Below are 10,924 nucleotides of genomic sequence, written 5' to 3'. Positions count from 1 at the left end.
AACGGGAGGGGCCACAACAGTGAGAGGCCCGCGTACCACAAAAAAAAAAAAAAAAAAAACCAACAACCTACAAAAGTGACTTTAATATTTCTGGTTACACAATAGCTAAGATTCAAGCTAGGATTAGATACCCCATTATGCTTAGACCTAAACTCAAGTAATTAATACAACAAATTTCTTGCCACAGTACTACTAGCAATAGCCTAAAACTCAAAGGACTTCATAGTGCCTTTTACATTCCTCTAGAGGAGCCTGTTCTATAAGTGATAAACCCAGAAAAGCCTCACCACTCCTTGCTGATACAGCCTACATACCACCAGCCTCAGTGAATTACAGTAAGCACAACTATCAGCATAAAAACACAGTCAAGGTGTAGCTGATGGGTGAGAAGAAATGGGCTACTTTTTCTACATTCAGAACATTAAAAATTATCTGAAAGCCTTTATGAAGCCAAAGACTAAAGGAGGATTTAGTAGTAAATTAAAAATAGCTTAAATGAATCATGGCCATGAAGCATGCACACACCATCCGTCACCCTCCTCAAATATTAATTTCATATTTATAATTATCTAACACATGAGACAAGTCAATGTACAAGTAACATACTGGAAAGCGTGCTTGGACAAATCAACGTGCAGCTTAAGTCAAGCATATAGTTTACACCCAGGAGGTTGCATCTTCAAATGACCACTTTGAACTAAAGCTAGTCCAAACTTAACTAAACAATTGTATTTAAAGAAAACATTTTTTTACAAATAAAAGTAGAGGCAATAGAAATCTTAATGGGTGCTCTAAAGTACTATAAGAAAATGATGAAATAAGCATTTAAAGTATTAAAGAGTAAAGTTTACCCCTTTACCCTTTGCATAATGAATTAAATAGAACAATCTCAGAAGGAAGACTTAAGTCTAATACCCCCAAACCACATGAGCTACTGAGCAGGCAGTTTAAAGAACACACTCAACTACATGGCAAAATAGTGAGAAGATATATCAGTACAAATGAAAAGCCTACTGAGCCTGGTGATAGCTGGCTATCCACAATAGAATTCCAGTTCAACTTTAAATTTACCTAAAAAAAAAAAATAAGTCCTACGTAAAGTTAAATGTTATCCAAAAAGGTACAGCTCTTTAGACATAAGAAATAACTTTCCTTAGAGAGTAAGTATTAATAAATCCATAGTTGGCTTAAAAGCAGTCTTCGGTTAAGAAAGCATTCAAACTCAACAATTTTAATATCAGTAATAAAAACTGACTCTACTGAATTAATCAACTATAAAAGAAAACTGTTAATAACAGTAACAAGAATTATTTTTTGTAATAAGCTTAGATCAGATAACTACTGATACCTAACAATAAATTTAACCTAATAATTAACTATTAAATCAAGTGTTAATTCAACACAAGCATGTGCCTAAGATTTTTAAACATAAAAGAAACTCTGCTAACATAAACCCTGTCTGTTGACCAAAGACACTACCTCTAGCATTTCTAGTATTACAGGCATTTCCTGCCCAATGAAATATGTTTAACGCTGCAGTATCCTGACCATGCAAAGGTAACACAATCATTTGTTCTCTAAAGACTTGTATGAAAAGCCACGCAAGAGTTTTACTGTCTCTTACTTTCAATCAGTGAAATTGACCTTCCTGTAAAAACTAAGGAATAACAAAATAAGATGAGAAGAACCTATGGAGCTTTAATTAATTAATCACCCAAATACAAACATTTTAACCAAACTGAGGAATAATAAAAATTTTAATGGATTAATAATTTTGTTTGGGGTGACCACAGAGAATAAAAATAATTTCAGAGTGGTTTAAATTTGGACCAAAGTAGTCAAAATACATTTTGTCCCTTATTGATCCAAAAATTGATCAACAGAACAAGTTACTCTGGGGATAACTGCAATCCTGTTCAAGAGTTCATATTGACAGTAGGGTTTATGACCTCAATGTTGGATTAGGACATCCCAAAGGTGTAACCCCTATTAATGGTTCTTTTGCTCAAAAGATTAGTATCCCACATGACCTTAGGTCAGACTAGAGTGATCCAGGTCAGTTTTTATCTATTTAATATTTCTTCCAGTATGAAAAAACAAGAGAAATAAGGCCAACTTGACAAAAGTGCCTTCAACATACTAAATGATACAATCTAAGTAATTTCTATCAACCCTGACCAAGAACAGGGCTTGTTAAAGTGGAAGAGTTCAGTAACAGCATAAAACTTAAACCTTTATAACTAGAGGTTTAATTCCTCTTCTTAACAGTATGTTCAGAATTAATCTTCTGTTAATTGTTCCTATTTTACTTGCCATATCATTCCTTTATTAATCAAACAAAAAGCATTGGGTTATATATAACTTCATAAAGGACCAAATATTGTTGGTCTTCATGGTCTGCTTCAACCCACTGTCAATGTTTTCAAATTACTTATCAAAGATATAACCTCACACACGTCAGAATGGCTATCATCAAAAAGAAAATAACCAATGTTGGCAATGATGTAAAGAAAAGGAAACACTTGTACACTGTTGGTGGGAATTCAATTGGTGCAGCCACTATTAAAAACAGTATGTAGGTTCCTCAAAACATTAAAGTAGAACTACATATGATCCAGCAAGTCCACTTCTGACTATTTACTGGAGGAAAACAAAAACACTAATTTAAAAAGATATACACACCCCTATGTTCATTGTAGCATTATTTACAGTAAACAACTGCCATTTGGTACAAAATAAATAGACCTACAGGGTATTATGCTAAAGTGAAATTTTAAAAGAATATTTGGATATTTTTGTTATAAAACTGGTCACTAAAATTAGCTCTTACACATTTTTAAATGGCTAGGGATCAGCAGGTGTGTAAATGAATTCATATAATGTTGATTATGGAGGAGTTTTTGCCATTTTTAAATTTGTAAAAGTGATATGAAACGTGTTTATAAATAAAAACAGCTACATAGCAAAAAAAGAGGTACAAATTTTCAATTGTAAAAACACGTCATGGGGATGTAATATACAGCATAAGGAATATAGTCAATAATATTGTAATAATTTTGTATGGTGACAGATGGTTACTAGACTTACTGTGGTGGTTGTTTCATAATGTATTTGATTGTCAAATCATTATGTTGTACACCTGAAAGTAACATAATATTGTGCATCAACTATACTTCAATTTTAAAAAATGGGAAAGACGGAAAACAGTTATTAGTCAAAGAAATTTTATGACCATTAACATCATCAATATGAATTTCACTATGCATACCATATCCACTATTCAACAAATTTAGGTGTATTATTCTTATTATCTGTATCAAGTTTAGCTACTTATTCTCTGATCAGGATGAGCTTCAAGTTCAAAATAGCCCTTAATTGGTACACTCTGAGCCATATCACAAACGATGTCATATGAAGTTGTTGCACTAGCGATTATTCAATTAACTGTACTACTTATAAATGGATCATTTACACTATCAACTCAATTATTACTCAGTAATACTCATGACTAATTTTTCCATCGTGACCACCAGCCATAATATGATTTATTTCTACCCTAGCAGAAACCAACCGAGCCCCTTTGTTATTAACAGAGGGAGAATCAGAATTTGTCTCCGGTTTTAACGTCAAATATGCAGCAGGCCCCTTTCCCTATCTTTTCCAGCAGGATATGCCAACATTATCATAATAAAAATTTTACCTCTCTCTCCCTCTCTCTTTTTCTCTCTTACTCCTCTTCCTCTTCCTCTTTCTCTTTCTCTGCTATGTGAGGACACAACAAGAAAGCAACCACCTGCAAGCCAAGAAGACAGCTCTCACCAGAGCCCAACCACACTGGCACCTTGACCCCAGACTTCCAGCCTCTAGAACTTACGCGGGCCTCTCACTGGCGTGGCCTCTCCCGCTGCGGAGCACAGGCTCTGGACGCGCAGGCCCAGCGGCCATGGCTTGCAGGCCCAGCTGCTCCGCGGCATGTGGGACCCTCCCGGACCGGGGCACGAACCCGCGTCCCCTGCATCGGCAGGCGGACTATCAACCACTGCGCCACCAGGGAAGGCCTGAATGTGGATCTTGATGTTTGAATATGTTTTAACCTTGCACAATGTCTACACTAACAATGTATGGGTTGTCTGATAAATAAATATTTTAAAATATTTTAAAAAATTTACCAAAAACTGTTTTCTGAGGAACATTCTGCAATCCCTATATACCAGAAAATTATACAATTATCTTCATTATCAAAATCCTTCTATTGGGCTTCCCTGGTGGCGCAGTGGTTGAGAGTCCGCCTGCCGATGCAGGGCACGTGGGTTCGTGCCCCGGTTTGGGAGGATCCCACATGCCGCGGAGCGGCTGGGCCCGTGAGCCATGGCCGCTGAGCCTGTGCGTCCGGAGCCTGTGCTCCGCAACGGGAGAGGCCACAACAGTGAGAGGCCCGCGTACCGAAAAAAAAAAAACCTTCTATTTTATTTTTATGAACTCAGGCATCTTACCCACAGTTCAGATATGACTAGTTTATGCATCTCTTATGAAGAAATGTTTACTCTAACACTAGCCTCATGCACATGGCATATGTCAAATACCATTACTATAGCAAGTATTCCACCACAAAGAAATATGCCTGATAAAAAAGTTACTTTGATAGAGTAAATAATACAGGCTTAAACCCTCTTATTTCTAGACTTTTAGGAACTGAACCTAGTCCTAAGAAATCAAAAATCTCCGTGTTACCATATTACATCACACTCTATAGTAAAATCAGCTAAATAAATCTTCGAGCCAATACCCCCAAAATGTTGGTTTGTATCTTCCTCATACTAATTAATCCTCTTATCTTTATTACGATTTCATTTACCATTACTACAGATACCATAATATTATATTAAGCTCACATTGATTAATAATCTGAATTGGCTTCAAGATAAATATAATTAATATTCTAATCCTAATCAAAAATTATAATTAGTAACATTAAATCCAAGACATATCCACCAAATATTTCCTAACACAAGCCACTACTTCTATACTTCTCATAATAGCTATCATTATTAAAATAATAGATTCTAGTCAACAAACAACTACTAAAATTTTTAATCCAACAGCATCTTCTATTATTATAGTGGCCCTTATTATAAAACTTTGACTTTCCCCATTCCATTTTTGAGTACCAGAAGTTACACAAGGTATTCATTCCATTAATATGAAGCTTAATCTTATCAACATGACAAAAACCTGCACTCATGTCAGTTTTATATCAAATTTCATCATCCATTAATCTAGATATATTCATTATTGCTCTAGTATCAATTACAGTTAGGATACTGAGGCAGGCTCAACTAAACACAACTGCAAAAAATGTTGGCCTATTTATCAATTGGCCATTTAGGCTGAATAGCAGCTATCATGATCTATAACCCAACTTTTATAGCTCTTAATCTATTCATTTATATTATGTTAACATTTACTACATTTGTATTATTTATTTACAGTTCATCCATCACAACACTTCCACACATACGAAACAGAATACCTTTAATTACTACCATAGTTCTTCTAATTATATTATCCCCAGGAGGCCTCCCACCAAAAATAGCAGCATTATTATACCAAAATTAATACCTATTGTAGCATTACTTAATCTACATGATTAATTTATTCTATATCACTAACGTTATTCCTATCAGTAAATAAAAATAAAATGACAATTTGAAAATATAAAGCAAAATTTTTTTAACCTCTATCCATTACTGTATCAGCATCAATATTGCCCCTAACGCCAATATTATCAGTACTGGCCTAGGGATTTAGGTTAACATAGACCAAGTCCCTTCAAAGCCCTAATTAAGTGTTATCTACTTTGTTTCTGAGACATGGATTGCAAGACTCTACCTTGCATCAGCTGCATGCAGATCAAACACTTCCATTAAGCTAAATCCTCACTAGATGGGGATGCTTCCATCCCATGAAATTTTAGCTAACAGTGAAATACTCTAGTCAGCTGGCTTCAGTCTTCTCCAGCTGCTTAGGGGAGAAAGGTAGGAGAAGCCTGGCAGAATTAAAGCTGCCTCTTTGAATTTGCAATTCAATCTGTTATTCACTATAGGGCTTGGTAAAAAGAGGATTCAACCTCTGTCTTTAGATTTAGCCTAATCCTTACTCAGCCATTTTACCTATGTTGATAAATCTCTTATTATTCTCAACAAACCATAAAGATATTGGCATATCATATTTACTATTTGGTGCTTGAACCAGAATAGTAGGAACCTTCCCAAGCCTTCAATCCATACTGAATTAGGTTAAATGACAGCTTTTTTAGGAAATGTTATTGCTTACACATTCTAATAACCTTTTCTTTATAGTAATATCTATTATGATCAGGAGCTTTGGCAGTTGATTAGTAACATTAGTCATTGAAGCCCCTGATATAGTAACTCCTTGAATAAACAATGTAAGCTTTTACATCTCATATCATCACTTTTTTTTTTGGTTGCACCAGGTCTTAGTTGTAACAGCCAGGCTCCTTAGTTGCAGCACATGGGCTCCTTAGTTGTGGCATGTGAACTTCGGCATGCATGTGGGATCTAGTTTCCTAACCAGGGATCGAACCCAAGCCCCCGGAATTGGGAGCATGGAGTCTTTTTTTTTTAACATCTTTATTGGAGTATAATTGCTTTACAATGGTGTATTAGTTGCTGCTGTATAACAAAGTGAATCAGCTATACATATACACATATCCCCATATCTCCTCCTTCTTGTGTCTCCCTCCCACCCTCCCTATACCACCACTCTAGGTGATCACAAAGCCCCGAGCTGATCTCCTTGTGCTATGCAGTTGCTTCCCACCAGCTATCTATTTTACATTTGGTAGTATATATAAGTCCACGCCACTCTCTCACTTTGTCCCTGCTTACCCTTCCCTCTCCCCGTGTCCTCAAGTCCATTCTCTACGTGTCTTTATTCCTGTCCTGCCCCTAGGTTCTTCAGAATCTCTCTTTTTTTTAGCTTCCATATATATGTTAGCATACGGTATTTGTTTTTCTCTTTCTGACTTACTTCACTCTGTATGACAGTCTCTATGTCCATCCACCTCACTACAAATAACTCAACTTCATTTCCTTTTACGGCTGAGTAATATTCCATTGTATGCATGTGCCACATCTTCTTCATCCATTCATCTGTCAATGGACACTTAGGTGGGAACACAGAGTCTTATCCACTGTGCCACCAGGCAAGTCCTCTCCCATCATCACTCTTACTTGCTCTTGCCTCATCTATAACTGAAGCAGATGTTGGAACAGGATGAACAGTATGACTGCCCTGAACCGGTAATTTAGCTCACAATGGACCTTCTATAGATTTGACTAACTTTTCATTACCTTTAGCAGGTGTCCCATCAATTTTAGGTGCAATCAGTTTTATTACTAGAATTATCAATATAAAACTACCAGCCATATCTCAGTATCAAACACCACTATTTGTTTGATCCATTCTAATTATAGCTGTACTATTATTACTTTCACTCCCAATGCTACCAGCTGATATTACTGTATTATGTATCTTTCCTTCAATATTGAATAATAACCTTGCTGGGTAGAGTATCCTAAGTTGTAGGTTTTTCCCTTTCAGCACTTTAAATATATCATGCCACTCCCTTCTGGCTGCAAAGTTTCTGCAGAAGAGTCAGCTGATAGTCTTATTAGGGTTCACTTGTACATGGTCCTTTGTTTTTCTCTTGCACCCTTTAAAATTCTCTATGTATCTTTTGCCATTTTAATTTTGATATGTCTTGGTGTTGGTCCCTTCGAGTTCATTTTGTTTGAGACTTTCTGATTCATGTACCTGGAAATCTGTCTCCTTCTTCAGCATGGGTAAATTTTCAGCCATAATTTCATCAACTATATTTTCTCCTTTCTCTCTCTTCTCCTTCTAGTACCCCTATTATGCAAGTGTTAGTAAGCTTGATGTCTTAGAGGTCCCGTAAACTATCCTCATTTTTAATTTTTTTTTTTTTTACCGTTCTGATTGTGTGTTTTTCGTTATTCTATCTTCCAGATCCCTTACATGTTCTTCTGTATCACTTAGTCTGTTATTAATTCCTTCTAGTGTGTTTTTCATTTCAGTACTTGTATTCTTTAGCTCTGACTTTTTCCTTTCTATATTTTCTAGTTCCTTGTTAAAATTCTCACTGTGTTCATCCCTTCTTTTCCCAAGTTCAATTAGCATTCTTATTACTAATGCCTTGAACTCTTTATCTAATAAATTATTTATCTCTGTTCCATTAAGTTTTCTTTTAGGGTTTTTTTCTTATTCTCTCCCTTGAAACATGTTCTTCCATCTTCTCATTTTGTTTAACATTCTCTATCTCTACGAATTAGGTGAAAAAGTTACCTGTCCCAGTCTTGAAGGAGTGTCTGTGTGGAAGCATTCCTATGCAGTCCATGTGTACTCAGTGGCTTTGGTGGGAGAGCTGCCGTGTTAGAAATCAGTGATCTCTTATAAAGTAGGATTCAAAGAGTTTTCTGGGATTCAACTAATCTTGAAGGGAATGTATAAACAGTGGAACATGTTAATTAAGGACACATTTGACTTGGAGTTGTCTTTATTTTGTTGGACTTTTTAAACTTTCATTTTACATCATCCTTGGCCGTTGTCACAGCCTGTTGGGATTCATGATCTCTATGTATAAGCAGATAAGTAAATAGATGGAACTGATAACTTAATTATAGTCCCAGAGAATGGGTAAAGTTCCCAGCCATACCTCCACTAATTGAAGGGTAATTCTGCCTCTTCTCATTTAGGAAGCAGGCAGGAGTGTGAGAACACCTACTATAGAGGAATACATCAACATAGGTACATTGAATTCGCAAGAGGCATATCCACTTAGAAATTCTCTTCCCTAGGAAATTTCTTAAAAACACAACGACATCCTCACTTTGAAGCTTTTTAGTAAGATCACCTCACAGAAGACGGGTAACACCCTGAACAACGGTTCACTTCAACAATGTTGTTTCTCTAAAGCAGGGGTAGAACTGTAACCAAATCTAGTCCCATTTGTTTTGCACAACTTGCAAGCCAAGAATTGTTTTACATTTTGAAATGGTTGGAAGAAAATCAAAAGAAGAAGAAGATTTCATAACACATGAAAATTATACAAAATTCACATTTCAGTGTCTAGAGATAAGTGTTATGGGATTACACCCATGCCCATCAATTTTCTATGGCTGTTTTCACACTACAGCATGGTGTGGAATAGCTGCAACAGAGACTTTATGGACCACAAAGGCAAAATATCTGCTATTTGGCCCTTTGCAGAAAAAGTTTGTCAACCTCAGCTCTAGAGCTCATGTGAGGAAAGGAGGCACCGAATCCCCCTGGGTACGTACAAAATGAGCACCTCTTTACAAGCTTGTATGGGCATCTTTGTATGCAGTTATGGGGATTGTACAAGACAAGGAATAGAGACGAGAGTGAGCTAGTAGGGTCGAGGTGCTTAGTCCCAACATTCCTTCAGGAAATCAGTTGTCATTCCTCTCACTGATGCACCCACTTTTAAACTACCTCCTAGAACCTTGAAACTACAGAATCTGGGAGAAGAATAGTCAAATACAGTATGTAGGGAATGTGGCCAGGAATCAAGAGTAATCTTATGACCAACGAGGGATGCCTCCTTGGGGTGCCACATGCTCTAAGCTAAATCGTTCTTCCTAATGTTCTCTCTCACCCAGCCCTACTCCAGAGAACATGAAGGAAACCATGTAAAAGAGTGTGGAAAAGAGGGGCAATGAAGCAGGTAGTGGCCACTCCCCCAGCCAGGTCCTGGGCATTTGGCATTCTGAAGATGAAAGAGGTCTTTGCAGAAAGGTGCAGCAAGTAAAAACTAGGCAGAGGTGCCCAGGAGAGGGACTGGGGTTAATAAATGGGTCTGTTACAGATGAAATATACTCCTGCAAAGGGAAGAATTGGGAAGAGTAGCCTTTTTTACCTTGTGGAGAGAGACAATAGCATTAGAGGTCAAGCTAGAATTGGGTGTGTCCTGCTCATCCTTAGATGAATAAAGCTATAGGAATGGTACTGCTTCCTAAGGAAGGTATCCATAATCACTATAGTTTGAGTAGCATTAAAAACTAAAAAGAGCTCTATGTAAAATAAGAGGAGATAAAAACATGTGATCCGAATTGCAGCTTAGAAAATTTAGTGAGCCTGTGATTAAAAAGAAAAACAATTTTACCTACAACATACCTTTACCATTTGGTAATTGCTAACTACATGCCAGGTTTACATATGCGTATATATAAGTGTATAGATATAAATACATGTACATAAATACATTTATGTAGATATAAATAATATAAATGTACATTTATATTATTTATGTATTTATGTATATTTGTATCTATGTACATTTATATTATTTATGTATTTATGTATATTATGTATTATGTATAAATGTACATAAATACATTTATATAGATATAAATACATTTATAGATATAAATACATATATATATATATATCCTCTAAGCCTTGTAACAATTGAGCAAGATAGATAGTATCCTCATTTTATTAATGAAAAAAACAAGAATTGGAGAGGTTCAATGACTTACCCAAGGCCACACAGCTCTAAGTGACTGAACTAAGATTTGAAGTGTCCCTGACTCTCCACTTCACCACATTTACTTTATAGATGAGCATCACCACCTCCAAGAAACATAAAAAGGCAATTCCTCCAGAATTAAATATATGCCAGTTTATGCTAAGTATTACCTGCTTAATGAGGGGACTCACTGAGTCAAATAATTGAGGTATCATCATTTTAAGTGATAGAGGAATATGGTTGGTAGGGAAACAATTTTTAGAAACTTCAATATACATCATGACCGGGAGTTAAGTGCAGTTTATTTAGTCTCATCACCAACATAATTTT

Source organism: Lagenorhynchus albirostris, chromosome 2, assembly GCF_949774975.1.
Source record: "Lagenorhynchus albirostris chromosome 2, mLagAlb1.1, whole genome shotgun sequence".
In the NCBI taxonomy this organism is placed as follows: domain Eukaryota; kingdom Metazoa; phylum Chordata; class Mammalia; order Artiodactyla; family Delphinidae; genus Lagenorhynchus; species Lagenorhynchus albirostris.
The sequence above is the reverse complement of the archived record's forward strand: the minus strand, read 5'-3'. Positions refer to the sequence as shown.